Here is a 7,021-nt window from a genome sequence, read left to right on the forward strand (position 1 = left end):
GACAGTAGTTACCAGGTGAGTGAAGTATCAAAAAGGTAGCCGTGTTAGTCTGTATCTTCAAAAGCATCAAGAAGTCCTGTGGCACTTATAGACTAACAGAAATTTAGGAGTATAAGCTTTGGTGGGTAAAGACCCTCTTTGTCAGATGAGTGAAGAACTTCACACCTCATTAGGAACCAGAAGTATGAACTCAGGGCACAGCAGAGCCAGGTATTTTCATGAAAGGAAAATAAAGAACAGTTGTGAATTAAACTGAAATTATTTTAAAAAGTTAACAAAACTGGCAAGGGCACAGTTGAAAAGCTTATATGGTATTAAAGGTACAGCCACCAGTCCTGACTCTTAGTGTCCTGTTCTTGTTACTTAGCTGTAATGTACTCCTAAATGTCTTCTAAGAGACCAGTAAGCAGTGCAGATGTTTGCAATGCTGTTAGAAAATATTGACCTCCCATGGTCCAGCAAATTCTCCCATCAGGTCCCAATGGTGCCAGACTACAGAGGTTCAACCTGATGTTTAAAAAATTATCTATCTATCTATCTATCTATAGATATATTTAATGATAGTCAGTCATTGACATGGTTTATTGAAAACAGTATTTTTTTTCAAATAAGGCAGGTTTAACGCATTTAAAAGAGTATGCATTTGGCTGAACGTGGGAAATGCACAGAGGTGAAATGCTCTGGTTTCTCTGAGATAGTCAGTGTAATAGAGAAAACTCATAGGTACAAAAAATAACACTGAACAATGTCATCAGAGGACATAGAAAATGGACAAAAATGTGGCAACTCACAGATCCTAGACAGCAGATGTCAATGGGCCATTCTCAGCCAATGGGGCTAATTCTACTGTGGTCCTGCTGCTGTCAGTTGTAGCCCTGATGCTATTAGATATTTTCATTAGTGATTGGGAAGCCAATAGAAAATATTTGCCAATAGCGTTTGTGGAAAACGCAAAGACTAGCGGAGTAGTTACAATGATGAGGGCAGGGCAGACAAATTGATTGTTCTGCAGCATTCGTTGAACTGGGTCTATGCAAACAAAGTGTTTAAATTCTGCGGCATGCAAAGTTAACCAACTGCAGCAGGGAGCAGGCCAACCCACAGACTGGGGGGCTCTAGGTAGCGTAACCCAGGGACCCTTCACCTTCTCTCATATGGCTTGTTTAGGTAGCAATGACTATAAATTCACATCTGAGTTTGACAGCTGGCACATTGCCGTAACAGTGAGCTGGTGAACGTCTTTCAGGCCCCTGTGAAGAAAATGAAGGTGACATTCAGATCTGATGTGCTCTATCCATTGTGTCTGGTGATGACAGTCAAATACCATTTTTCATATTTTCCATTTAAAGACAGTTTGTCGACATCTCCTATCAGCTGTGATTCAGTCTGCTCCAGTACTTCCTTAACAGCAGCAGTGACGAGTTGTTTGTTTGGGGTGCTCAAAGTGCTCCATGGGGCTCTCCACTGAGCCTCAACATCAAGGTTGAATGTGAGGATCTTGATACAGTTCCACACAGACCAGCTGGATTCTAGCACCATCTTTGGTGGGCTCTGCAGGCCAAGGTGCAGTGGGATCCTTCTATTTGCACGGATATGATTAAGAAAACGAGATATCTCTGCATCTCTTCTGTTCCTGTGGAGGCTGGATGTGTAATAAGACCAGGAGCCAGTCAGCTAGAGTGGGTTTCAATGCCTCCAACCCTATGTTTAGGGTGACCTGTGCTCCCTTTTGATCCTGTGCAGCTGTGAGACCACTATGCAGAATCCTAGTTTAGGCCAAGCTGTAGTCAAAGAGAAATCCTGTGGCTGAATATCATAAAAATGTTACAAAATGTAATGACCTATGTTAACCAGACGTCCTGTGGCACTTTATAGACTAACAGATATTTTGGAGCATAAGCATTAGAAGCGGGTTTTTGCCTGAGAGAGCTTATGCTCCAAAATATCTGTTAGTCTATAAGGTGCCACAGGACTTCTTTTTATTCTTGAAGACACAGACTAACACGGCTACCTCTCTGATACTATGTTAACCAGAAATTCAGACCGGATAATCTACTGGTCCATTGTTGTCTTAAATCCTGTGAATCTATCAATTAAAGAAGTTGATCCGGCATTTATATTTACCGTGCCTCATAACACTCAGAGAAGGGAATATTCAATTATATTGAAATTCTGAACATAGAACACTGATACAAAAAAATCTATTTGCATTTCACGTTTACATGATATCCATTTACGTATGGAACTTCTTGGAACAGACATTACTGGAGCAAAGTGCTTAGCTGGACAGGACATTGTTGGTGATCTTGGTAACATCCTATTTAGACAAGATTGACAACCTGAAAAAAAGTCATTTTCAGTACATTTGTTGGCTGAAATTTAGGAGTCTGGGTTGAAATTTCCCATGCTTCCCACCCACTCTGCCTCCCACCCCCCCACTTCTGGCTGATATATGTTTTGGAGGTTTCAGCCATAAGATTTCAGTTGACCAGGAAAGTAGGTGTAAAGATGTCTTTCCCATGTTGTAAAATTCTTAGCACTGTCCGGAGGAGAGCCCTAGCATCTTCCTATTTTCCAGCACATGTAGGTCAGGAAATAGACCGCCTGGTAACAGACAGAGTCCCAATATGGAAGAAGAGGTGAGAGAGTTTGTGTATTAACACACCTGGCTCCTGAGGTCTTTACTCTTTTTTTTTTTTGCCTCGGACTGTTCTGAGTAAACTAGGAGCCATGGCTAAAATTGTCTTCTATTGTACCTCTACTGCCATCTTTTATCCTAATGGGGCTATTTTGCAACTGAAATGCAGCTGCCTGGGGGCTAGAAGTGATCAGCAAAGAGGAATGTTTTGGCCAATAATGGTCGTCCATTAATCCGATGATGACAAATCTGTGCAGATCATCTGTTATTGGTCTCATGGTGTGCCCTCTGGTGACTGAATAAGCCAATTCTAGAGGTGCACATTTTGCCGCAGATGGTGCATGGGAAGTTCGCAATCTGTGGGTTGTGCATTGCTGATGCTCTGTGACATCTCTTGCGTGCCTCTTGGAGATGCCGGCAGCGGTCTTCCTCAAAGGCAATGCAGGTATTTCTGACTGTTGCACGCCACTGTGTTCTGTCACTGGCAGCGTCCTCAAGGTTTGATACTGTTGTACTGCAGATTGGCTTTGATGGTATCCTTGTAGCGTTTCCGTGGACAACCTATAAGCCGGATGCCCTGGGAGAGTTCACCGTACAGAAGCTGGCGAGGGATTCTGTTGGCATCCATGCAGCTGACATGACCGGTCCAACGTAGCTGTGACTTCGTAATCATCATTTCGATGCTTGTCACCTGGGCTCTCTCAAGGACCTCAAGACTGGGCACTTTGTCTTGCCTGCAGATCTTCATGATGTTACGGGGGCAGCGCATGTGGAATGCTTCGGGCTGCTTGATGTGACGCCTATATAGTGTCCATGTTTTGCACCCATACAAAAGAGAAGAGAGAACAACAGCTCTGTACACAAGCAGTTTTGTTGACATCCGGATGTTATGGTGGTTTAGAACTTTGACACGCAGACAGCCAAGTGCCTGGCTCGCTTTGGATATTCGCGCGTTGATCTCATTAGCCAGTGATCCAATAATACTGGAATAAAATGCATCCTCCCAGTGGCAAGGGTGCCAGACTGCAAACAACCTGTGCAGAGCAGAAGGGACCACAGACTTACTTTCTATCTCATCATGACCTCTTTGGACTGGGTTTACCAAGCAAAGGAGCCTGGCAAGAAGGGATGGGTACCTGTTAATAAAGAGATGGAAGAGTCATCTCTGGGAATCCCCCTCACGTAGACATGTCACACACCTCTTTAGCTCAGTGTCTGCAGCATCATCCAAAGCTGAGAGCTGACACAGAGAAGTTCCCTGTTTATAATATAGTTCTGTGTAATTCCAGTGGGGTAACTCAGCCACTGTGGGAGAAGCTGCTTCTGATTGTATATTGTCTGGAGAACAGGGACATCTAAGGACTCTTTCCAAGTCTGAACTTTAGTACTATTTATTCAGCTTTATGAATAAACAGCAGTTAAGAAACTTCCCCAAGGGAGACGAGAACTCCTGGGGGCTGTGCTGAATCAGGGAGGAATTGAATACTCAGTGTATTTGTTTATACTGAAAAATTGTTGTTGACTACTAAGAAAACTATGATAATATGCAAGACTTCATAGGCTCTTGTACCTTGTGAGTGGCCAGATGGGATACATAAGACGCGTGTACACTAGCCGGATATTTCAAAATAGCCGGGCCAACTTCGAAATAGCGTCGGCATGTCTATACATGCCGCGTGCTATTTCAAAATTGAAATCGATGTAAGTCAGTGAGACATCGAAATTGCTATCCCCATCAGAAGATGGGAATAGCGCCCTACTTCAACGTCCAACATTGAAGTAGGGCGTGTGTAGATGATCCGTGTCCTGCTACGTTGGAATAGCAGGGTCCTCCATGGCAGCCATCAGCTGAGGGGTTGAGAGATGCTCTGTTCAGCCCCTGAGCTCTATGGTCGCCCTGTGCAGCAGCCCCTTAAAGCTCCACGTCCCCTGATTTCCTGTGGCAGGAAGCTGAGAGCGTGCAGGCAGCAGCACAAACATGTGCACAGCCTGCACACCCTCCAGATGCCCCAATCCCCCACCCAGCTCCCATGGCAGCCAGCCAGCCCCCTGAGCGCCCACAGGGCATCCCCCCCAAGGGGACCCAGGGCTTCCAGCCATACATCCAGGCAGGGAAGAGGCGGGGCGGGTCACCCTGTCCACACTCCTGACCACGTCAGGAGTAAAGTCCAGGAGCTGTGGCAGGGTTACGCCTGGGCCTGGGCCTGGGCCATGGCCAGCTGGTCTGGGGCCACCCCCACCACTTGCCCCTTTTACAGGGGCTCAGGGAGATCCTGGGCCCCCGGTACACCTCCTTCCTCCCAGCCACCCTTGACACCTTGGCCGACGAGCCCCAGCAGGCACCGGAGCTGGAGTCCAGCCCGGAGGCCAGCCCTGCACACCAGAGTCCCTCAGAGGAGCCCACCCCTGGGACAGCAGAGGAGGAGGAGGAGGGCTCCAGCGATGGGGGGCTCCTGATCTATCTCCCCTCCCGCAGCTGCAGCAGGTCATCTGCCCACCGGGTGTCCCCCAACTGTGGGAGTGGACTGTCAGATATGTATCCCAGGTGCACACTCCTGGGTTAAGGGGAGTGGGGCAAGGGACATGACCAGGGCCCTCCACACACCCGGCTGATACCGGGCCACCATGGCCCGGCCAGACCACTGCCCCAGGACAGAGTGGCACATCCCTCAGTGCCCATTAGCACCAGCCCCCCAGGATGGGTTCCACACTCATCCTCATCCTTGGGGCACAGGGGATGGGGAACCAGCAGTGGAGGGGTGGGGGCACATGGGCTATGGGTCAGGGCTCAGACTAGCGGCTGTCTCCACTGTTCCCACCTGTATTCTGCAGCTGCACCAGCTGAAGGCCTCGACAGCACAGGCGCCGCATCCATTGCGCTGGACAGCCCACCGGGGCCGTCGCATCGGCGCAGCCAGGTGGTGGAGCAGGGACCGGCCCTGGAACGAGCCCGCCACTGCTGAAGCCAGCCGCTGACCCCCAGCTCCTCGCCACCCTCTTGTGTCAGGTGGAGGTTTCAGAGCGCCACCTGCAAGTGGAGGAGTGCCAGCTCCACTTGCAGGAGAGAGCTCTGACCTGGCACCAGGAGGCTTGGGAATCCTTCATGAGGACCTATGAGCGTCTCGCCGAGCAGATGGCACCTCCCCCCACCGCTCCGGCTGCCGTGCCTCCCAGCCGCCCTCCACCTGCCCTGGGGCCTGCCAGGCGCTGGACTATAGGTGGGAAGGGAGCCAAGGACTGGGCCACCCAGCACCCCCCCCCTTTGTACATATTCCCCCCCATTATTGTACATAGTTGCCTGTCCCACCCCGCTTTAGTAGCTGCCCCCCCCAAAGTTCCCCCCCCTTCATGTTAAAGTTCATCGTTTTTGGTTTCAAGAATGTTTGGTTTATTTTAAACAAAAGAAATGTGTGTTATGTGCCCTTTGGTGCACAGTGGTGTGGGTGTGGGGGCAGTGTAGTGTGTTGTGGGCGGCGGCGGAGGGCGGTGGGGGGGCTCACCAGGCTGGCCCTGCTGGCACTCACCCCACAGCCTGGTTGAAATGGGCCCTCAGGGCCTCCCAGACCTGGATCCCCTTGTGGTCAGCTTGGCGACTGGGGCGGCGGATGGTTGGGGGTAGGCCGTGAAGCCCAGCCCTGCACGAATGCCTCCCCCTTGCTCTCCACCAGGTTGTGGAGTGCGCAGCACACACCCACAACTTGGGAGATGTTGGGGAGCCCCCGCGTCCAGGCAGGTGAGGAGGCACTGCCAGCAGCCTTTGAGGTGGCTGAAAGTCCTCTCGACCACCTGATGTGCATGGTTCAGGCAGGTGTTGAACTGCTCCTGGCTGGCTTATATGTCCAGGAAGCAGCCCCGGCTGTCCACCATGGCTTGAAGAACCACCGAGTCGTAGCCCTTCCTGTTCAGGCAGCATCCTCTGCTGTGCTCTGGGGCGTGGATGGGGATGTGGGTCCCATCCAGTGCCCCAAAGCAGTTGGAGAACCCCATGCTGGCAAACCCCGAGATGGCCGCATCCAGGTCCCCGAGCCGCACAAGCCTGTGGAGCAGCATAGCATTCAGCATGTGGACCACCTGCGGAGGGAGGACATGAGCACGTGTGAGGGGTGTGCAGAGTGTGCCTGGCCCTCCCCCCACGGTCCTCCCTCCCCCTGGGTTTTCCCCCCTTCCCCCTGGTCTCTTCCCCTCCCCCTGGGGTTCCCTTACCTCCACAACGACTGCCCTGATGTTGGCCTTGTCCACACCAAACTGCTTTCCTATGGATCAGTAGCTGTCTGAGTGGCCAGCTTCCAAACAGTGATACCGACCCATTTCTCGATGGTGAGGGCACATCACCTGGGGGAGTCCTGGTGCCACAGGGCAGGGGTGAGCCACTGGCAGAGCTCG

The sequence above is a fragment of the Carettochelys insculpta genome, chromosome 1, assembly GCF_033958435.1.
Source record: "Carettochelys insculpta isolate YL-2023 chromosome 1, ASM3395843v1, whole genome shotgun sequence".
NCBI classification, from domain to species: Eukaryota; Metazoa; Chordata; order Testudines; family Carettochelyidae; genus Carettochelys; species Carettochelys insculpta.